We start from the raw sequence: 23,905 nt of genomic DNA, 5'->3' as shown, positions 1-23,905 counted from the left end.
TTGATGTGGTCATGGTTTCTCTTCAAGTAATAGAAACCCTAACTAAGACAGTATGCTTTCCTGGATACATTGGGCTTTCTCACTCTGTTTCTTAGAATCCCCCTCCCTTTCCTCCACTCCCCATGCAGCTGTTTATTTCCCAAGTCACTGCTTACAAACAATATGGCTCTCTTCCTCCTCTATTTCCCTTCACCAGGCAGTTGCCAAGATTTACAGCTTGCCTGCCCTGTTGTTTTCATTTCAAACTACATTAAAATTGTCCACAAGATCGCTTCTGAGTCTATTTCTGAATTATTTTACTAACAAGACTAAAGACTGCAATGTGTAAGTCACAGTGTCTTAGTTATGATTTCTATTGCTGTGACCAAACTCAATCTGGGAAAGAAAGGGTCAATTTCTGTGGTCACACTACTGAGGAAAGTCAGGGCATAGAGTCTAGCAACAACATGGAGACAGAACCTGAAGAAGCTGTGGAGGGGTACAGCTTACTGGTTCACTCATCATGGCTTTCTTAGCCTGCTTTTTTATAAAGCCCAGGACCACCATCCTAGGGATGACCACAATCATTGTGGGCTGGGCCTGCCCCCATGAATACTTAACCAAGAAAATGCCCAACAGACTTTCCTACACACCAGATGGAGGTATTTTCTCAAGTCAAGTTCCTCTTCCCAAATAACTACATTGTGTTGACAATCTAACCAACTAGGATACTCAACTTCCCCAGTAACAAAAATCAATAACTTCACCCATTTTTCTACTTTTTGGTAATTAAAATGTATATGTGAGTTTTCTCGTTAGGTTTTCTTTTTGTTCTGCCAGTATACACACACACACACACACACACACACACACACACACACACACACACACACCATATGCATGCTTAGTGAATGATTAGGCCAAAAGCAGGCATTAGAGCCCCTGGAACTGGATTACAGGTGGTTGTTAACGACCATGAGGGTGGTATCTAACCTAGGTGCTCTGGAACAGTGACCAAAGCTCTTTACCACTAGCCATCTCTCTTGCCCCATGCAATCTTACTTCCATGGATGCTTTCTTTGGAAAGAAGTTTTGGTTACTTTGATTCATTACTTTGGTTTTCTTGATACAAGTCAAGTAGTGTAGCCTCAAGCTCATGTCCTCTTGTCTGTGTCCTTATTATTCTGATCCCAAGTATGAGCCCTGCTATGGAAGATTTGGCAAGCTATTTTGCCCTTGATATCATGTGAAAATATCTCTACCAACTCTGTGTTTCCTTTTGTTGGTTTTCCTTGATTACTTTTGGTGTGGAAGATTGGGAGTGGAACATTGTTTGGAAGGTATGTATTGTTTGAGGAGGTTTTTTTGTATGTTTGCCTTTGACTTTGCTGATTTTTTTATCTTACTTATTCATAGTTCTGATTGTTATGGTTTGTGGGAAGGAGACTCCAGTTATAGAAATTCTGCCTAGTAGCTTTGGAAAAGAAGGACATGCTTACCAACACTCAGTGGATAGAAGCAGGTAGATCTCAGTGAGTTCAAGGCCAGCCTGGTCTACAGAGCAAGTTCCAGAACAGAGAAACTCTGTCTCAAAAAAGAGAAGGAAGTAAGTGCTGACCCCTGCTGACTCAAGGTTGTTAAGGAATATCCCTAGGATAGAACAAGAGGAACTTTAGGTTTACAACATGTGAGGAGAGACTTTCAAACAAGGAAAAACTGTGTTCATTTATTGTGGTATTGCCCCTCTCTTATCCATCACACTTCAGGACTCCTGAACTATAGACTTGATTGTGAATGGAACTCTGTTTCTCTGCACAGTGTGACACACAGAACAATCTCCTTTCTCTACTCTTCACAATTACTTGTCTCTCTAAACAGCCCACTGAGGAAAGATGGCTAAGCTTAGCTTGTAAGGATTGTGATGAATTGAGATCTGCAGACTGGATGACTTAGGAGGACTCTGTGACTACAACGGGATGCATCCCAGTAGGCCAAAAACCAAATGATCTTGCTCTGACCATGACCAAAAGCAAGAAGAAGAGGAAACTTATTTTTGCTTACAGTTCCAGAGAGAGAGAACCATAATGGCAGAGGCTGAATGGCAGCCAGTGGCTGGAGCATGAGGCTGAGAGACCACACTATACCCTCACATAGCAAGCAGACACTAAATTGGAATGGGTCAAGTTTGTAAATTATCAAACCCACCCCATGATATAATTTCTCTCTATACCCTTGTCCCTATTAGTTTCATGACCTCTCCAAAACTGCTGCCAACTGGGAACAAGTATTCTAAGGAATGAGTCTATGGAAGAGGTCAATGTCATTTAAGCATTATGTAAGTCAAAGCACTTGCCACCAAATCTGAAGACCTGAGAATGATCCTTGGAATCTGTGCTGGAGGGGAAAATTGACTCTTGCAAGTTATCGGCTAACCTCCACATGCTCATACACATGCACATGTACAAACATACATATAATAAATATGTAAAAAATAAAATGGTAGACAAAGCAATTTTGTAAAGCAGAGAGAAGAGATTTATTCAACATGGCTACACTAGGAAGAACAGATGAAGGGGTCCAGTAATGTAGCATCCATCTTTAGCATATGAATGTGAGCCTTAGATTAAACACAGAAAGAACTGAGGGGGAGGATGAGAGATGCACATGATTAATTGGTCCAGGGAGGATGCAGTCTGGTGGATCCTTGCCTCAGCTCTGTATTTATTTAAGGTTGAAATGCGGAGGGATGACACTGAACAGAAACCTCCATCTTTAATCATACATAAACTATGTGCCAAAGATGATGAGAATCTCAATTAGTAACAATGTCCTTAAGGGATTTCAGCTCCCTCTCTCTGAATCCTACATGTCACAGGAAAATGATGCTTGCAACTTAAATTCCTGAGTATGTGGTCACATATAATGCACATTAGTGAACACATATATCATGTGTAGTGCACAGACACTTTGCAGATATGAATGCCCCCCCCCTGAGAATAACAAGATAGCAGGAAAGAAAATTCTTTCAAAAATTAGGAAAAAATAATATCAAAAATAAGTAATGAATGGATAAGACAAAGCCAGAGTGCCAAGACAATCCCTTTGTGTTCATCAGGGCAGCCCTGTCCTGCACTCAATAAAATCTACATGTGCATCCTGTCCTCTGTGGTGGCTTGCCAACTGTCTTTCCACTCTCTTGAGCAGCCACAAATTCCTGAATATTGTAACAAGTATGGGTTTTTGCTGCCCACCACCTGGTCTTGTCCCGCCGCCATGCCTGCCCCAATTAACGCACACTGAGACTCTCTATTTGATATAATCTGTTGGCCCATTACAAGTTTCTTATCGACTAGCTCTATCTTAAGTATTAACCCATTTCTGCTGATCTATGTATTTCTCTTATCAGGGAGCCGGCCAGAATACTGCTTTCTCCAGACTCTCCATCTTGGCTCTTCTCTCTACTTCCTATTTCCTTCTTGTCTCCTAGCCCCTCCTATCTTCCTTTCCTATTGGCCAACAGTGCTTTATTCATTGACCAGTATGAGAAACATATATACAGGATGACATCTCCCATCATATATTATCTATAACCATATCTATTCTCCTTTCCCTCTCCTTTTTCCCTATGTCTCATTCAAGCCATCTGGTTCTGTTGAGGCATTAAATCAAAATCTCCTTCTCACAAGAACCAGCTGTGATGCTCAGAAATAGTGGGTCATCCTGATATGAACAGGCAGGGAAGTTATCCCTGTCTCAGGAAGAAGGCACCAACCACTCTGTCATTTTTGATTCTACATTGTCCTCTAGTGGTCTACTGAAGTATCATCCTTAAGACCCTTGAAGCTTTGATGGTTAGTATTACTCAGAGGTGGCAACTTCCATGTGCAACATCTTCAGGGAAAGATCTCAGAGCTGCCAGAAGATAATTATTGCTAGACCTGGTGAAGCAGACCTGTTATGCCACCTACATGATAGACAGAGGCAGGGAGATTTCAACTTCAAGGCTAGACTGGACACTCTACCCTGGCCTCCAAATAAAAGGCAAAAAGGGGAGAAGGAAGTGAGCTTGTGACAGAACACATTCCTAGTACATTGAAGTTTGCTAGAGTTAATCTCACAGACCACTGATTATCTGGCAACTAAGCAGGACGTTTGCTGTGATACTGGGGTGGTTTTATGCACAGCAATTATCATGTGCTTCCTTTATATGTGTGGCCCCCAGTGAAAAGAAAGACCATGGTTTTAGCCCATTTTGAGGATCGTGTGTTCACCCACTGAGCCATTTTTTCCTCTAAGTAGTTTGAGGTGTCTGTCATAGAAACTTATGGGGATGCAAGCATGAAATGAGTGCATGCCCTTGCAGCCTATATGAGACCCCTTGGAAACTACTCTGGTGTCTCAGGAATGACTACCAAAGCCAAAAAGATTCAAATTTATGTGAGCCTATCATAGAAAACAAAACCAATTTCACTCAATAGGGTCAACCCAAAGAAAGACACCAGGTAATTTAAAATATTGACTTAAAAACAAAAAACCTGGTATTGAGGTAGAGGCAGGTGGATCGCTTTGAGTTCAAACTATTCCAGTCTAAACACAGTGAGTTCCAGGACAATCTGAACTATATAATGAGACACAGTCTAGGAAAAGAAAGACACCAGGTAATTTAAAATATTGACTTAAAAACAAAAACCCTGGAGTAGGACAGATGAATCTGAGTCTGGAATCTTGGGGCAGCTCAGTACTATGCTAGAACTTTCCTTTCTGATGCAGTCTCAGCTGCTGCTTAAAATACATGTGGCCATGTTCAGAGGCATCCGTGTGGGGCACACAAAGGAAGTGCTTATCCCTCAAATCCCACTATTTCCTCACACCTGCCTCTGTGCCTTCTCTGCCCTACTCATCCAGGGTTCCATTTGTGCTTTGACTCATATGAAGCTGATGAACTGTTCAGTGTTACCAGAGTCCTGAATCAACCGGAGTGACTAGTCTCTGTACTTCAGCTTGTTTCCAGACATGAGCCTGGAATGTCTTCCTGCCATGGTCTACATCATCACCTGTCCATGCTGCTGTCACAAAATCAACACACATCAGGAATCTGCAGTCACAAAACAACCTCACATCAGGTAACTTATAAAAGCCTTGAGAGGATTGGGTTCTGACATGCCAAAGTCAGAGTTTCAAAAGCTTTAATAATAAGTAGGGCATGATTCTACAAGATAGCTGTCTGGCTGAGACATGGCCAAGAGTCAATTCATCTCTGGTGGTTCTTTCAAATGAGTCTATATTCTTTTATTACCACAGCCTTCACAAATCATTCAGCTCTAAAAGGCTGTGGTGAATGTAGGGCATCCTTATAATCCCAAAGCTTGATAGACTGAGACAGGAAGAACATGCATTCAAGGCCAGCCTAGGCTAAATAGTGAGATGCTTTCTCTGAAAACCAAAGGTTGGAAATGTGCCAAGACTCTGGGTTCCACCCCCAGCACAGAGGAAGATAAAGAGAGGAAGACTACTAGGGACAGGATGGAAAGAGGGTCAAGCCCAAGTAGATACTCATTATATTTTCTCTGTCTTGTTTCATGTTTTTTAATGGATGGCTCCTTACTCCAAGACTTGAATTTTGAGAAGAGTCATGCTTTGCCATTTTATGTATGTCCCCTAGCTCCCCAAGATAATTGCAGCTACACACTGTGGAGGGGGCTAATCCAGCCAAGAGGTCGCTTTAAACAAATCCCAGATAGCAGGGATTTAGATGTTTCATGACCTGCCATGAAATGTCCGAGACTTTGAACACTGAGAATTCTAACAGAGTCTTAGAGCTTAGAAACAAAGGATAGTTCTGCTGGTGTTTAGTGGAAGTTCACAATGCTGGTATGATCACACACTTTTAGGTCACCTCACAGGCCACCATTTGGTCAATCTGTCTTTCAAAGAAGTTTCACTGATCATCCCACCAGGATCTGTCTGTCTAAGCAGTTCTTGATGTGAGTGTCATGGGCTAATGCCTCCAAACTAGGTATCCTGACTTCACCATGTCTTGTCATTAAGATAACAGCGATGAGAGTTGGAGTGATGACTCCATGGTTAAGAGCCCTTGCTGTTCTTTCAGAAGACTCAAGTCCAGTTTTCGGCATTCAGCTACTGAGTGTGTTACAACTACATGTGATTCCGTTTCCAGGGCATCGAACACCATTTTCTGACTTTTATGTATTTTTTCATGTATATACAAAACAATTTCTTGAAGGTATACATGGAAAGCTTCAGAAATTAAAAAAAAAACATTTTAAGTAAAACATACCAGAGGCAACATCCTTTTTTTTTTTTTTTTTTTTTTTTTTTTTAGAAATGAGATAGACTATGTAATAAAATACCAAATTCCTGCCAGGCAGTGGTGGTACCCACCTTTAATCCCAGCAGAGAGGTGGCAGATGTAAGAAATACTGTATCTTCAGGGAAAGACCAGGTTTTGTAAGGACACTAGAGTGTGGCCCAAGGAGAGGCATCCTCTCAAAAGTTGCCATCATAGCTGTCTTATAGCTGCACCGGGTCTTGTGGAAGCAAAGATGTGGCCCCACTTACACACAAGGTCAACAGGAACTGTGGGTGCCAAGAACTCAGAGTTGCTACAATGGTGATTGCTTGCTTTTCAAACAGCTGCAGTCACAGATGAGCGGCAGTGGGCCATCCCAGGCGTAGAGAGCCAAGGCAGGACTACACCTAAATGGCTCCTGCTTTAGGAGCTTCTGCGGAAATACCCGTAGAGCGTGGACCTTCATGCTCCCACTCAGGAAAGGCGCCCCCCCAATCACTCACGAGAAGCGGTCTTGATGTAAAAGCATGAGGTCTTTATATTCCAAGTTCACTGGGGTCCATTGTCATGTGTCACACAGGGGCAGAGGACTATGGACCACTAGCAAGGAAGTAAGATAGCTTTTATAGAATTACACCAAAGCCCGAGCATCTTAGACCAATCATCTCATAGCATCTAGACACTGCTCAGAGCAGAACAATCAACTAAAACCATACAAGCCCATGTTTTATAGACCAATGAGTTTCCTAACGCCCCAGAGGTTTGCATTCACACAGGTTCCTGGGTGGGATGACAAAGCTCATGTACTCACAGTTCCTGTGAGTACAGCAAACAATGTGACCTTTAGCCTATTTACTAGCTGAGGGCAAGGTCTGGAATTTAAGGTTTAAACTTCTAGCTTCCTGGGGTCATTGGGGAGTTAGGCTGTATTTTTCCATTCTTACGCCATGGCTTACATCCAGCCAAATGTATGAAAAAAAAAATGTAGCCTGTTAGAAAGTGTTTTAAGGACTCATAAAAAAAAAAAAAAAAAAAAAAAAAAAAAACAGTGAAAAAAGGTGACATATATTGGGGTGTGTTCAGATTTTGGATGTTCATATTTCAAAGTTTAGCTTCAACAGCTGTATTACAAGAGATTTTAATTAAATATGTTCCATTTCAACAAACTAGTCTTGGTCTAAAAAAAGAGAGCTGAAAAATGTATGTATGTTCTGTATGTATAATGTGGACACACATGAGTGTCTGAAATGTGATTGTGAATGTGTGAATTCCAACAATAGGTGCTACTTAAATTGCTTGGGATATAGAAAGAAAAAGGAAAGAGAGAGAGAGAGAGAGAGAGAGAGAGAGAGAGAGAGAGAGAGAGAGAGAGATGAGGTCACTGTCTTAATTGAAAGGGTTGGAGCTCTGAGTCTCCCATGACCGTCTTGCAGAGTGAAACAGCAGGAAATGTTTAAAGCCAGAATGGCCTGAAAGCCAGAGAATTCTGTATGTATGGTTCAAAAGAGTTTAGCAGAGGGGAGAATAACGAAATCTAAATTTTGGTGGTTAAAAAATGAATTGAAAGTATGGCGGTTAATATAAGATTTGAGAGAAGCTATTGAAAGGAGGCCTCAGGTAATTGCATCCCTGTTAGGCCCCACCTAAAAAGGTGTCAGTGAGGATGCAAATGAGACCATGTCAGCTATTGAGAAAAAGCTTCAGGGAACTACAGCCCTTTTAAGCCCCCACCTAAAAAGGTGTCAGTGAAAATTCAAATGATCTTATGATCATTGAATGATATTCAGATGTTATTAGGAAATGTTCCAATGATTATGTCCTGTTTTAAAAAGAACCTACTGGTGATTTGGAACCTTTAAGCAACATCCTGAAAGGAGATAGTGATCCCAATTCACCTAGACAACTAACTGAAGAGAGTAGACAAGTTCTCTTACAGTTGGAGAATGCAATCCAGCATCAGTAGATTTGCTATATTGACTATGCAAAACCATGGGAGGGTTATGTGCTTCTCACACAGCATAGTAGGACTTCGGTCTTATGGCAAGGAAGATCATTGTTATGGTTGCATTTACCTATTTCCCCAGCCAAAGTGCTAAATCCTTGTTTTGAAGCATTAGCTTATGTGGTACAAAATGCCATATGGAGTCTAGGAGATATTTTGGCAGGGAACCAAATGTAATACATGTTCTCTATAACAAACAAAAAGTTGATTGATTATTTCAAAACAGTGATTCATGTACAATTGCTTTTACTCAGTTTTTGGGAAAAATTGACAATTAGTTTCCAGCTTATAGGCTATTGCAACTTGTGATCATGCCTCCTTCTGTATATCCTAAAAATTGTAAGGTGTAATCCTGTTAAAAATGCTATATAAGTTTTTCTAATGGAAAAGAAGCTTATGTTACTGATGGAAAAAATATGTAGTACAGTCAGATCCAGCTTCAGCTCAGAGAGCTGAATAGCGAGCTGTTGTGGTGGTTTTTCGGCTTCTGGTGAATGATTCCTTTAACTCATATTCTGATAGTCATTATGTTTTCAGAGCTCTTCATGTTATAGAGACAATTACATATATTGGAACTAATAAAAATTATGTTAAATTACTGTTTGAGCAAATTCAAAGAGTCATTGATCAAAGGAAGGTACTGTGCTTTGACCCCAGGTAGTACACAGTCCTCTGGTCCCTGTGTAGCTAACTTCTTTCTTAACCAAACAATATGCTACAGGATTAAGAGAAGAGCAATCAGGGCTCTGCCATACATAGGAATAAGTCTGTGACTGGATGCCTGGCCAGAGATAGAGCAGTTGACACACATCAATGCAGACACATCCTCTTCACATGCCAACTCTTTCAACTAAAATGAGGGCCATGTGGAAACATGTTCATGAACTATCATGATTTCCCTTATTTGTGGTTCTCCTGTCTTTGAATAGCAAGGAAAATATTTGTGTGAGCTGCCATAAGTCTGACTGAAAGATGTCTTTTCAAGCTCTGTAAAGTCAGCAGATGTGAGAAGCATGAAGAGGAAGACAGGCTTATACCCTCTCAGCATGTGTTTGATGAGTCTGTGAAGGGCTCTCACCCACTGAAGAAGAAGAGTGAGCAGAAAACTGGCATCCCCTGAACCTTCAGCTGTTTATGACACTCCGTGGTTTAATAGTTCAGAGATTGTTACACTATAGCCTCTGACATAATCGCCATTGACATTTTATAGGCTGATACATAGGGGATGGAATATAATTATTTATAAAATTTATTTATGAACTTACTTTTAGTTTCTTGAGGTGGGTCTCTCTCCATAGCTCTGAATGTTCTAGAACTATCTAAGTACACCAGGATAGCCTTGAACTCACAAAGATCTTCCTATCTGCCTATTCCTCAGCCTCTGCCTATGTCATTGCCTCAAGAGTCTGTGACCAAAGGGATGCTCCAACAACCAGGTGGAATCAAGTTTCTTTCTGTACAAATAAGATCCAATATTCTGAAAATCTGCTTTGTTACAGTTTAAGGAAGTCAAGCTCTGACATCATAGGAGGTGTGCTTAAGGTATCCAGGGAAGTTTCCTCTTAGGTGGTAATGTTACCATTGCATTTCTACTTAAAGGAAATACAGCATCAGAATTTTACTGAGCGTTTGCATTCAAATTGCCATTAGATGTTTTATGTTATATCTCTTTAAACAATATGAAATCCCCCAACTACAGCCCATTATCACAAGGACTATTTGCAGTCCAGTGTCACACATCTAGAAAATTTTAATAAGACCACCATGAAAAGATCCCACCACCTGCATCCAATGAGCCTCACAGGGATAAGTTTGAGTACAAGAGAAAGATGGAAATCAATAGCTTGAAGAGGTCTCTGGTTTATCTCACTGTGTGTGCTGCTTTTGCTACAGATTTGGGCACTGCCCTGAGACAACTGTGTTTTACTTAACACCTTGGGAGTGATATAAAGGTGTTTTGATGAATATTTTCTAACTTGGATATTATTATTTTAATCTTTATGTTTTCAAACTAAGTAACTTGTAGAATTATTGCTTATTAAACAAAGCTCAGGAAATACATTTCTTATTAAAGCAATTAACAATATGTTATATTTGTATTGAATTCCCCTAGGACCATGTGGGTCTCTGAATTTTATTTATTTATTTATTTATTTATTTATTTATTTATTTTATATAACTAAGTCCATTTAAATGAAAACATACATTTATAGACAATATTTGGGAATTTGGGAGTCGTTCTTTCCAAACTACTTCCTGCTGGTAAGGGGCGATGTCATGGGAGATTGGAAGAAGATTCAGAAATCCTGGCTGTAGTCTGTAAGGCTGCTTATTCCAGCTGTTTTGAATGTAGGATCACCTGGTATTCTGTTTCAGGTGGTCTGGCTTGGTCAAACCACATTAGTCTAGTAGGAATCCACATCTTTTCATTTTCTGTGGTAACAAAAATAGAAATCCTTTTCCCCAGTAACTTGTCCTTGAACTTAAATTTTGGAGTCAAAGCATTTTTTTAATTTAATTTATTATTTTACATGTGGATCCCAGTTTCCTTTCCCTCCCTCCCTCCCTTTCTCCCTCCCTCCTTCCCTCACTTTTACCCTCTCTGTCTTCCTCACATGCACTCTAACCCCCCTTCCCTCCCATCTCCCAACACCAATTCCATATGTAGGGGAATGCCATCCAGTTGGGGACATAACTGCCTTAATCTAGAGACAGGAGGGTCTCTGAATCTTATGCCACTCGTTAGGACATGCTTCTTTCAAATGTATGATCATCTTCAACTTTGTTGTAATAACTATACATTATTTTGTCATTTTTGGTTGTTACCTCTTGAAAGTATGTTCATTGAAAAAGATCAACAGAAAGGCATTAAGTGAGAAATTATATGGAGTAGAGGGTAAGAAAAATAAAATCAGTATAGGTAGATAGAGAAAATAAGTTCTTTTCAATATAGGAAAACAATAAGCAAATATTTAATTTTTTTAAAACACACAAAAATGATGGGAACTGTAAACAGCAAATTGGGAGTATGCAGTGAGGGGAGAGGGAGTTAGGAGAAACAGAAGGGCAGAAGTGGATGGGAGAGGTGGGCTTGAGGGAACAAGAAGATTGAGTCATGTATGGAATGGAGGAGAGCAAGAAAAGAAATATAATAGACTGAGCCAGTATACGTTTAAAGAGAAATCTGGCACTAGGAAAATGTTCAGAGATCTACAAGGATCACCCCAAATAACAATCTAAGAAATAGTTGAGAGGCTACCTTCAATGCCCTTCCCCAATAATGAGATTGATGACTACCTTATATGCCATCTTAGAGCCTTCATCCAGTAACAGATAGAAGCAGAAGCAGATGCCCACAGCTAAACACTGAGATGAACTACTGGAATCCAGTTCGAGAGAAGAAGTAGTGGTGAGCAAAGGGGTCAAGACCAGGCTGAATTTCGAAACCTGCAGAAACTGTTGACCTGAACAAGGGGGTGTTTATGGGCCTCAGTCTGATAGCTGGGAAACCAGCATAGGACCAGCCTGGAACCCATGAATGTGGGTTATCAGGAGGACTGGGAAGGCTGTGGGGTTTCTGGTAGTGGATCAATATTTATCCCTACAATATGAAGGACTTTTTAAATACAGGGAAACTCTCTCAGCCTAGACATGTATGGGAGGGACTAGACCCTGCTCCAAATGATATGACAGACTTTGAAGATCCCCTATGGAAGGCCTCATCATACATGGGGAGCAGAATGGGAATGGGATGGAGGTTGGGTGAGCAGAGGAGGATGGGAGCATGATAGAACTGTGATTGACATGTAAAACCTCAAACTAAACACAAATTATAAAAATTCAGAACACATTTCTATTGATTGATCCATGCATCCACCCACCTACCCATCCATTCATCCTTCCATCCAATCATTTATGCAACTGTCCATCTATCCATCCATTCACCTATTCATCCATATACCCATGCATCCATCCATTCATTCATCCACCCAACCAACTTATGTGTATGCCTACTTACCCTCTGGTTTAAGTATTGTGATTATATAGCTCATTTAGAAACATAATGTATAATTTAGTACAGATTATAGAGAGCTATTTATAATAGGTAAAACGTATAGTGTCAGTTAGGTTTTCTAGATATATACATATATATTTGAATAAGATAGGTATTAATGAAACCTTTCAAAGACCTACAGAACATGGCATTTTAAATGGTTTAGAGGTTTTCTTAACTGTGAGGCACAACTGCTACTGGCAACACCACTAGTTAGAAAGGAAGATGGACATCAAAGAAACTCGTTATGGAGATTGATTTCAATATGGAAAGATTAGCCATTTGGGCAAGATACTACTCTTCTCTAGACTGTTTGACTTTATGCTGTATAAAGCAGGACCCACATAGAAGTGTCTGCTGATATAAGATTGACATTGCTACAGGGTTCCTATCTCATGGAAGAGTCTCCCAGATATGCTGCAGGACACAGAAAAAATGTGACAGAAAAACTACCAACACAGGTGGGACATGTTGAAATTTCTTGCTTTGCTGAGAAGTCTGCCAGGCACACTATAGCCTATGGGCTGAATAGGGAACATTACAGAAGAACTTCAGGTGCCTGACCAAGTAGTGAGATGTTTCTGTCATTTCTAGAGTTTATACGTTATCCTTCTGTGGTCTTTGATGGATAGTTGAGGTTATGGTTTTCCTTAGCAAGTATTAAAGATAAGTTACATATAGAACTTTAGATTTCAAAGATAGGATAGATGATGGAATATTTCCTTTAAATCTTGCTAAATGTTATTGGACTAATTATTGTTCACTGTGGTTCTTACTTGATAACTGTTTTCTTATATATTATACTATGTTAAAGTTAAAACCATTCTTTTTATTTAGACAGAAAAGAGGAGATGATGGGAGTTGTCATACTGCAAATATATTTCTCTTATCTGTTAATGAATACAGCACTGTTGGTCAATAGGAAAGCAAGATAGGTGGGACTAGGACACAAGGAGGAGAGAGGAAGTAGTAGGGAGGAGATTCAAGATGTGGGACAAAGAGAAAAGAATGATGGGCACTTTCTCCTGTAATATAACACCTTCTAAATTGTCTACAACCAGGAGACTGAATGACCCATCCTAATTTCAGGCATTGACACCAGGGATGTGCCACAGTATCTGAAACTTGGTGAGGTATGAGGGAATCTGGCAAGGTGAAAGTCGGGATTTCTGCTCTGCTATGGAAAAGGATATTTTAATGGCAGAGTTTTGTGCAGCAGTACAAAACATTGCATTATCAGCATGGAGGAAGATTGCTGCTGAGCCCCAGTTGGATCTGCATACTACAAACAACAGAACTACTTTTTATATAAGGATGAAATCTTCACATTCTTGTTACATCAATGAGATTCATCCATGACAAGGCATTTGGACACCATACTTGGTTCAATAATGTTCTGCACACTGTGATGCCATCAACATTGATGGGCAAGTACCTGTTTAATAAATATACTGAGTTCTTTGGCAAGGTATACATGAACCATATTTTAGAATAGGTTTTTCGCGCCTGAGGACCCCCCATACTGATATCCAACCAAGCTTCAAACAGTCCCATACTTCCCAGCAGAGTATAAGTATAGCATTTGCTTCCAAAAACTCCCTCATCTCTCTTTCATATTTATTTCTCATTGGCCTTGGTTGGCAGCTACTGCAGGTTCACCACATATTTACCTGATGCCTCCTCAACTGATTGTCCATTGACAGTAATACTGTGAGGACTGCCATTTTCTTCTTCCTTTAGTAAGTTTGTTTACTTCTTTCTCATGATTTTCATATTTTATGAAATTGTAAATTATCCAGATATTAAATCATCTAATTGAGGTGTCAATTGGAAAGATTTCAACCATTTCTTTACAAAATACTCTCAGGTAACTCTTTAGTTTGCTTGCAATGAACTCTTTTCATTCATGAGAGACCATTTGCCAACTACTTCCAAGATTTCTGGAGTGGATGGTATGTTCCTCCATTTAGGCCTGTCCCTAGACATTCAAGTCTATACTACAACAGGAACCTACATTTTAAGTGTTTGTTTCACACTGACCTCTGACACATTTGGCATTGATATATTATAGGGTTCAATAGAAAATGAAGACTTCATTTATTTATTGACTTTCTTTTATTATCTTTCATGATGTTCTGAACTAAATATTTTGCATCAGGGTAGCCTTGATCTCACATTAATATGCTGGTCTCTGACCCTGCTTCAACCACCACGACACACACACGCAGTTTTAAATTTTGTTTTTTAAAAAATATATATTATGAGTACTCCTCTGTGACTTAATTCTCCCAAAAGATGCCTGGGAATCAGAATTTTTTTTTAAGTGTTCTCCAGAATACTATGTAGACCAGGCTGTCCTTGAACTTGCAAAGATATGCTTTCCTCTGCCTCCTCGTTGTTAGCTTTAAATGCAAGAACCATCAAGACAGAGCTGGAGTCAGAAGTTTTGAAACCATTAATTTTCTTTACACATTGTGTATGCTAAAATAGCCCCAATCTCTTTATATTCCTGGCCCAGCTCTTTGAGTGCTGAGTTTATAGGCATGCACCCTTCACCCATGTGATAAATTTAATTTACCAAAAATGTCAGCACAGACTTCATTGTCTCCATCCATGTCAAATGTTGTTATGAATACTTTGTAATTATAAATAATAATCACAAAATTCTAATAGTGATATCTCTCCATACTCTGTTTTCTGAAAATGGTTAAGTAGGGGCACCTACTTTCTACAAAGTAAATAGTTTAGTAAGGACTGTCTCACTGGGATACCTGGCACCCTAATTTATTCTGAGAACCACAGGATATACTAACAGATACACAAAACTATGATACTTATTTGAAAAGTGTTTATTAAGAAATTTCCAATAACTGGGCTACAGAGATGGCTCAGCAGCTAAAAGCACCCGCTATTCTTATTGACGATAAGGGTTCAATACACATTGAACACCTAATGGCTTACAACCATCTGAGTAAGTCTCATTTCAAAGAATCTGGTGCCCTCTCCTGGCCTCTGCAGAAACCAGCCACAAACAAAGTGCACATACATACATGCCCTCAGAACCTATGAAATAGTGCTGGGCATTGTAGCACACACATGTAATACTTTAAATGAAAAGAAACCAGAAGGTGAGGGCTGTTGTTCTCTAAGAACCCTTACGTTAGAACAAAACAATCATTACATTGGATTGAAAATTTTGACAACCTCTGCTTCTCAAAACTGCAGGGCATGTGGTGAGTTTTCCTGTTGCTAATTGATTCTTCTTGTTCATTTATCATTAATTTTCTTTCTTTCTTTTTTTTGGTTATTAAATCTCTGTCTATTTTTCTATTTGTTCATTATTTGGAGACAGTGTCTCATTCTGTGTTCCATGGCATGCCTCAAGCTGAGAGATCCTCCTGCCTTTGAGACCTGAGTGCAGGGATTAAAGGTTTCAGGCCCATGTTAATTTTATTAATTAATTATTTTATTTATTTAATTTTTTTTTGCATCAAGTTTCTCTGTGTAGTCCCATGTGTCCTTGATTCACTCTGTAGACCTTGCTGGGAGGTAAGTCATAGAGATCCACCTGCATTTGCCTCCCAACTACCGAAAATAAAGTCATGGACCACTACTGTCTGAATATTTTTTAATTATACCTGTTGAAGTTTCTCAAAGTTCCTGAAGTTCATGAAGGTCTTGAAGAAGGAGATCATACAGTATGTACTGAAACAGATTCCTTGGACCAAAGTGAAGAAGACTTATAGGAACATCTTGCCAACCTACTGGTGAAGCATCATACAGAAGAACCTTGAGATGTGACCTTCAGAATCTTCCAGAATATCAATAGGAAGGATGCCAGTGATAGGTCAGCAGGAGATTTGCTGGTGAGTTGGGTCAACTTCTTTACCATGAGATTCATGTCATAATTAAGATAATTCTTCTTTAGGCCCAACTCCCATAGGAAAGGCAGGTATGGGGCCCATTTTTCTATTTGAGGAAGTAGGCACACTGGGGTAGATATGTTAGCTCTGATCTTTGAAGTCAAATGAATGAAGGTTTCATGCCCTAAACTACCTAGATTGTAAAACTTCTACCTAGGACATCAGTAATTTTGCCCTTGCATCAAAACTGAATACTTAACTCTAGAGTGACGTGGTCGCTCTGGATTTGGACTGTCAGCAATAGGAAACACATGGGGATGAGGAAATTGGCTCTGTCTTTGTAAACATGAAAACCTGACTTCAGAAACCACATAAAAGCCAGGCACCATAGCAAGTTGTCCCTTCGGCATGGCAAGTTGTAAGCCAGCTGAAAAGAAATCTGTCTCAAAACCTGACATGCGGGAGGGGCTGGAGGGATAGCTTAATATTTAAGAACACCTGCTCCTCTATCACAGGACCTGGGTCAGTTTCCAGAAGCCAGATGATGGTTCACAACTATTATGTAACCCAATGGTCAGGGAATCTAGTGCCCTCTTCTGTCTCCTGAAGGCACAGCACTCATATGATACACATATATGTATGCAGACAAAAGAACCATATACATCAAATTAAAGCAAGCCCGTTTTTATTTTAATGCAGGGCACCTGAAGAAGACACCCAGTGTTAGTCTCTGGTCTCAACATGTATTGATTCTGTATCCTTCCCCCCATCCACCCACCTATATACTTATAATGCATGTATTTGAAACAAATCTAATCAGTTGTGAAATAAGGTTTCTCATTTTTTGTCAAGGCTGGTATGTTTATATCTTTAACAAGCACAGGTATAAAATGGAAAAGCCATTTTTCATTAAATAGCATGGTTTTAAGAGTCACATATTTATTTACTCTTGTATAAAATATCAGGATGCAATTTTCTGATAAACTTAGGTCTGTGGCTACAAAAGGTTCTTCACACCTTAGTGTTTTGTTTGCTGTTTTAAAAATGTCTCTGTGCTGTTCTTTTACTCTGACTTGTTCTGGGACTCCAGATGTGAGCTCAGCATTTGGCTTTGGTTCCAGTGTTGTCCACAGTCATTAAATTTGAATGCAAGCTTTGTATTTAGTCCATGCCCTTTACCATGTTTGCTATTTCTCTGTACTTGCCATCACTCTGAATATGCACAACAGTCTGAATTTGATTTGCCTATGAATTTGATGGTAGAAGCTACTCTAGAATATCTTTTAGACATATTTTAATATTTGCTTATATTAAACATTTAGAAAATCATTTTGACCATTTTCTCCTATAGGAAACTCCAGAGGTTTAGTCTGTTTGGAGATAGAAGCAAAGAAGTCTATCCAGCACATACCTCAAGAGGGAAGAACTTGACTTCAAGAAGATTAATCAGTTAAGTCACACAGTAAGCTTTACAAGGGCATGTGTTAATAACAAGTCTAGCTCTTGACTGAAAAGTAATAAGACACAATCAAGAACAGTGATCTTTAAAAATTATGGAGGTAACGTACAGGCAAGAAGATCTGAATCCACATTTCCTGATCTTGTGTAAATGCTGTAGAAGCATGATGGACTACCTACAATTATAACTTTGGCAGGCCCAAGGTCAGGTATCCCAGAGCAAGCAGGCCCACAGAGGCTAGCCCTGTCAGCAGACTCTGGTTTGATTGAGAGAGCCTGCCTCTCTCTCTCTCTGTCTCTCTCTCTCTCACACACACACACACAGTGTTGGGCTAGAATATATGTCCTAGAAATATCTTAACTGCATTTTAGTTGTGATTATGTGACAATTGATGGCATAAATCATATAGCTTGCTGGGTAAGTATTGCTATGTGAATTGTTAATATTTTATTTTATGCATTTTAAGTGTTTGCCTGCATGGGTATATATGTACCGCATATATGTCTCTTTGCTACAAGTCAGAAGAGGGTTTTGGTTCTCTTGTAAATGTAGTGAGTGAAGGTAGTGTGCTGGTGGGTGGGTGCTGAAAAATGAACCTGGATTCTTCTGCAGAGAAAGCTCTCTTACACAAATCCCATTCCTGCTATTTAAAGGTGTTATTTTTTTCACTTGCTTTTATTATCTTTTCTGCATGTTTAATGTATCTTACTGATTACATTGTAATGTGAGACTAATTGCATTTGTAGATTGGATAGAAATAAAGTAATGGGAAACAATATATCTCAACATTGAATGCTTTGTGTTGCCCATTTCTAAAAGATTAGTGTCAAGTGCTAATGATAACATTGTGTTCTGTTTCCTTGTATAATTTAGCAGCTGTTTGAAAAATACTGAGTAGGAGTAGGAGACTAAAATAGCTGTCTTGTGTGTTTCTGCTGGAAATAGTGACCCCCCAACATCCCTGTTGTCTCTAACTCAATTGCCAACACTATGGAGCACCTGATTTTACTGGGCAATGGTATTTCTGGCAACAGCACACTTATTACTGCAGTTGAACTAGAGTGGTGTGTAAATCTGAGTTCACTTGCCCTGGATTTCTGTGATTTTACAGCTGAGATGGCAAGAGTCTTAACTGATAGCAACCATGTGCCTTCACAGCGATCTCCTGGTCCGCAATGTTTCAGTGATGCACAAATGATTACACAACATGCCAAATGATGAGAACTATAAAGCCCTAGCAGGAAAGATCTCCAGCCTTCATGTCTATCTAATGGCTTTTGATGTGCAAGGAGAAGACATGCTAAAGATTCTGAAACCCAGTATACCACTTGAGAGTGTTCACTTTGACAGCTATGTCACTTGTGTCTCAGGGGCTATTGTTGATCTTATATCCAGGCAGTACAGCAAATTTCTCACCCATTTTTTTATTGGTAATTGATGTAAGTGACACGTCTGGTTTTCCGGATCTTAGTGACAGGTGCAATAAAGATCAATTGGTTTTATCAGCATGGAGGTACACAAAGCTCATGGTGTGTGCTTTTATTCACTATAACTTGATACTGGCATCATACCTTAAAGTGTTTCATTCTGGTAAATATATCGCAAGTTTGAAAGTCCTGTCTCAACCCTGAGTGCTCTATCCCTGGGTCCCTCTAATGATTTTACCTGTCATGAGGAAATAATACTAATGGAGCTAAGGAAATAGATATGTAACTACCTACATTGGGTATATTCACTCCAATCAGAAGATCCTGAAATGATTAGGAGGAGGGACACAGAAAGAAGGAAAGTGTGACTTTTATACTTACAACCTCATCTTTTAGATTCTAGTGTTGATGTATTTACTATATTGTTTAAATTATCTATTACTTATACATATGCTTACTTCTTAGCCATTCATCTTAGTATGTGTACTATTTTCTTTTGAATAGAGTTGCTATTCAAATATACTAAGAGAAAATTTTACTTTAATACAAATACATTTTATTTTAATATAAATAATATATGAAAATGTCTTACCTAGGCATGGCATCACAAGTAAATAATCTCAGCTCTTGAGAGGCTGAGGTAGGAAGATTGCCAAGAGTTTGAAAGGGCAGTCTGGTCTACATAAGTGTTCTAGTCCAGCCTGAGATACAGTGTGAGACCATGTTCATAAATTAGTAATAATCAGAGTATAGTGGCACACATCTTAAATCCCAGGACTTCAAAGGAAGAGGAATACAGATCTCTGTGAGTTCAAGGCCATCATGGTCTACAAAGCTAATTCTAGGACCACCAGCGATGCTACACAGAAAAATCCTAACTCAAAAAACAAAAAGAACCAATAAATAGGTAACACAACAAGCAAGGACTGTTTTACCTCTATAGTAACTCTTTCATTGTTTTTGAAACTATTTTTCTTAGCCTGCAATTGTGTCCTTTTAGGTTTTACTTTATAATTGGCCATAGAATTATAGGTAATAGACAGAAAAAGATCCATATTAAAATTAGCAAGTGGTTGTTGGGGAAGATGGCTCACGGAATGAAGTGCTTAATGTGCAGGTACAGGACTAGAGTTCATATATCTGGAACCCATCTAACAGCCAGGCAGCTTGGTGGCCACCTCAAGTCCTCTACTCAGGAACAGAGAATAGAATCTCTCCCTGGGTCATGCTGGCTAGCTATTCAAGTTCTGGTTCAATATCAAGATCCTCTCTCAACTAACAAATCAGAGAGCAAACAGGAAAGGCATCCAGTGTCACCTTTAGACCTCTACAAGTTGGCATACACTTGCATGCATGCACATTGTGTAAAATAAAAACAGGGATTGCCAAACAATCCTTTTTAAAGCTTTTTCTTCTTTCAGGGTCTTAGATAGAAATAAAGCTTCATCATCTTCCTCACTTATCCTTTCCCAGAGGTGACCTCTGTTCTGAGGCTGACACATAGTCTTATGTTTCCTATGACTTCTGATAATAAACCATTGCTCTCAAAGTTCCAGATGTCATGACTGTAGACTATGAGAAGCCATAGGAAATATTTTTGCAATGAAGAAAAATTCCTGTTTTGTATATCGGGTTTTTTGTTTGTTTGTTTTGGTCCTCAAGACAGGGTTTCTGTGTGTACCCTGGCTATTCTAGAACTCACTCTGTAGATCAGGATGAACTCAAACTCAGATATCTGCCTGCCTCTGACTCCTAAGCACTGGTTCTAAAGGCATGTGCTATCACAGCCCAGATACATACATACATACATACATACATACATACATACATATATACATACATATATATATATATATATATATGGGACTTAGGTGGGAAATAAAATGTGTTCCTTATGATAAATCAAATGTCTTTTTTTTTTTTTTTTTTTTTTTTTTTTTTTTCTGAGTGAAATACCACTTGACAGCTCGCAACTCTGTGACATTCTTAAGAGAGCATGAAACACCTAGGTAGTCATGACTTTTTATTCTCAATTTGTTTTAAAGGGAAAGGACTGACATGGTGAAATACAAATGTGTAGCTTCTTATGAAGCACTTACCGAGGAACAGAGTAAAACAGAATAAAACAGAAGAGAAAGACAGATGCCTTCTTCTTATATTTAAGATGATACCATGTGGGCACTCATCCTCATTGCTATTGCTTGTCTTTGTGGCTCTCATCTCAAATGCTTGCAGTCACTGAAGAAAGCATTAATATTTACCAAGGTGAACTAACCGAGGATGATGTGGATTCCCGTGCATAACCTTATTGAGCAGAGCAAGTATCGCTGGGCCTTGGTCAACCTTGGCAAGCAGTCCTGGACCCTGAATCACTCAGTGTCTTCACTAAACCAAATTGTCATTTTTACAGAGAGATACTAAACTTCAATGAAGACATTATGTTTTGTAAAATGTATAATTTCTGTGTCCAGATATGCAAGTAGGGTCTTAGTATTTTTTTTTAAGTATTGTAAACTAAACAATTTGTGCTGTGTTAAATCAGCTTTATAGGATTATATATGTATATTCTATTTCTTGATCAAAGAAAATAGTTAGGTATTGGTTTTACAAGTAGAATGTTACATTGTACAGGGCTTTCTTGATTAGATTGTTACCAAACCTTAAGGGCAAATAGACAATAATTATCTGAGGTTGCTGCCTAACTTTTTCATTGAGGTACTCTGCTTTTTGGACATTTTTATTCTTTCTTTTTCAAAATGCCGAGCTCAGAAGCCAAATACACACACACACACACACACACACACACACACACACACACACACCTCATAGCATAGCCAGGTGGATTGAATGCAATGCACTGCATCTATGTATTCTGGTAGCATCTCATTGATTTTGGTTTAAAATAGAAGGGAAGGTAGTGTCCCAAATGAGATTTCTTTAACAGAAACCTGAGTTTAACTTTTATTAACTATATAATAATTGATACTGCCAATTACCATTCTGAATTTCATATAGTATAAGTTAGATATTGTTTCATCCTTTTTAAATGCATTTATATAAACTGAACCCTCAAATTGCTGGATATTTTAGGCTATATCCGACTTAAGTTTTTTCACCTCTTACATTCAAGTTAGCTTCTTCAGCCCAGATATCAAAACAGTGGAGGCAGAAATGAACTGTATTCCAGGGAATACTTCAAGGCTAAGTGAAAGCACAGAACTGTAGGCAAACAGGCTTGCAAAACAATATTAGTCATAACATCCTTAACAAGTCACAGGATTCTCTCTGTCAGCATGCATGTCAGCTGGCAAAGAATAGATCTGCATGAAAAAGTGCCCACATGCTGGCTGGATCTGGCCGCTTTGGCCAGCTGGATGCTGCTAGAGTGTACTATTTAATGTCGAATTTTGACTTGTGGTAGACAGCTGTGCTGTGTGTCAGCATCCTCAGATGAGGGATGGGAAAAAAAAAGACAAGGAAAAAACGCATTTGAGTGAAGAGAGAATGGAAGGGTAAGAAAGGAAACACAAAAGCTTGTTCCATGACAGGTGTGAGTTGCTATGGTACATACAATAATGTTAAGGACAGCCTCCAATAATCAAGTAAGTAGCCAACATGGGTGGCTAGCAGTGCTGAGACCTGGCTGCTCCATTGGAAGTTTGGAAACACAATTTATTTATGGAACAACTTTATATATCTTAAAATGGTTTTACCATCTTATATTAAATGAACTGTTGACAGGCGTGCACTTTGTCCAGTGAGCACATACTATGTTGATTTTATATGCACATCTGTAGTGTGAATCCACTGGCACAGTGTGTGTAAATTCCAGATGTGGTGAGAGTTTCCCTTGTACAGGTCATCAGATAAAGCAACTCCTGACAGAAACTGTAAGGAAACCAGCAAAATGTTTGACCCAAAGATGGATGTTGTATGGTTTATGTTAAATATATATTCTTTTAATCACTGAAGAAAGCATTAAAAAGTGACCATTGTAATGTATTTTATTGTATATGAAACACAAACTGTCGATGTTTAAATAAAACTCTTTGGCTGCAGAGTTTAGAAAGCTTAAGTTTTTTTTTTTTTCACTTTGAGAAAATCCAAGCTTACAAACAGACTAAGTCAAGCATGTTCACACACTCCTATCATCCTAGTTCTTAGAGACAACAGGAAGATTGTAAATTGAAGGTCACTGTCTCAGTTACTTCTCTGTTGCAGTGAAAAGCACCATGACTAAGGCATCTTATAAAAGAATGTGGTTAATTGGGCTCACAGTTTCAGATGGTGGAAGAAAAGCAGGACACCAGCAGGAAAATCTGAGAACTCTTTTCTTCATCCACAAGTAGGAGGGAGGAAGAACTGAATATGGCACAGGGCTTTTGAAACCTCACAGTCCTATATCTTAGTAACTGTTCTATTGCTGTGTGAAATGACACCATGACCAAGGTAGCTCCTGTAAGTGGAAACATTTAACTGGGGGCTTGCTTACAGTCTTGGTGGCTTAGATAATTGTCAACATGTGAAAAGAATGGCAGCAAGCCAGCAGGGATGGTTCTGAAGAAGTAGCAGAGTTTTTTTATCTATTTTATATAACCAAGTTCATTTAAATGAAAACAAACATTTATACACAATATTTGGGAATTTGGGCGTCATTCTTTCCATACTACTTCCTACTGGTAAGGGGCGCTGTCATGGGTGATTCGAAGAAGATGCAGAAATCCTGGCTGTAGTCTGTAAGTTTTGAATGTAGGATCACCTCATACTCTGTTTCAGGTGGTCTGGCTTGATCAACCCACATTAGTCTGGAA

The 23,905-nt window shown here is 39.1% G+C and overlaps 1 pseudogene; it reads left to right on the top strand.

Moving 5' to 3' along the window:
• Positions 1-17,539: 17,539 nt before the first annotated feature.
• LOC127214598 (F-box only protein 33-like) lies at positions 17,540-21,577 on the top strand (annotated as a pseudogene).
• Positions 21,578-23,905: the final 2,328 nt, after the last annotated feature.

The sequence above is a fragment of the Phodopus roborovskii genome, unplaced genomic scaffold, assembly GCF_943737965.1.
Source record: "Phodopus roborovskii unplaced genomic scaffold, PHOROB, whole genome shotgun sequence".
In the NCBI taxonomy this organism is placed as follows: domain Eukaryota; kingdom Metazoa; phylum Chordata; class Mammalia; order Rodentia; family Cricetidae; genus Phodopus; species Phodopus roborovskii.
Note: the sequence above shows the minus strand (reverse complement) of the source record. Positions and strands in the feature narration are given on the sequence as shown.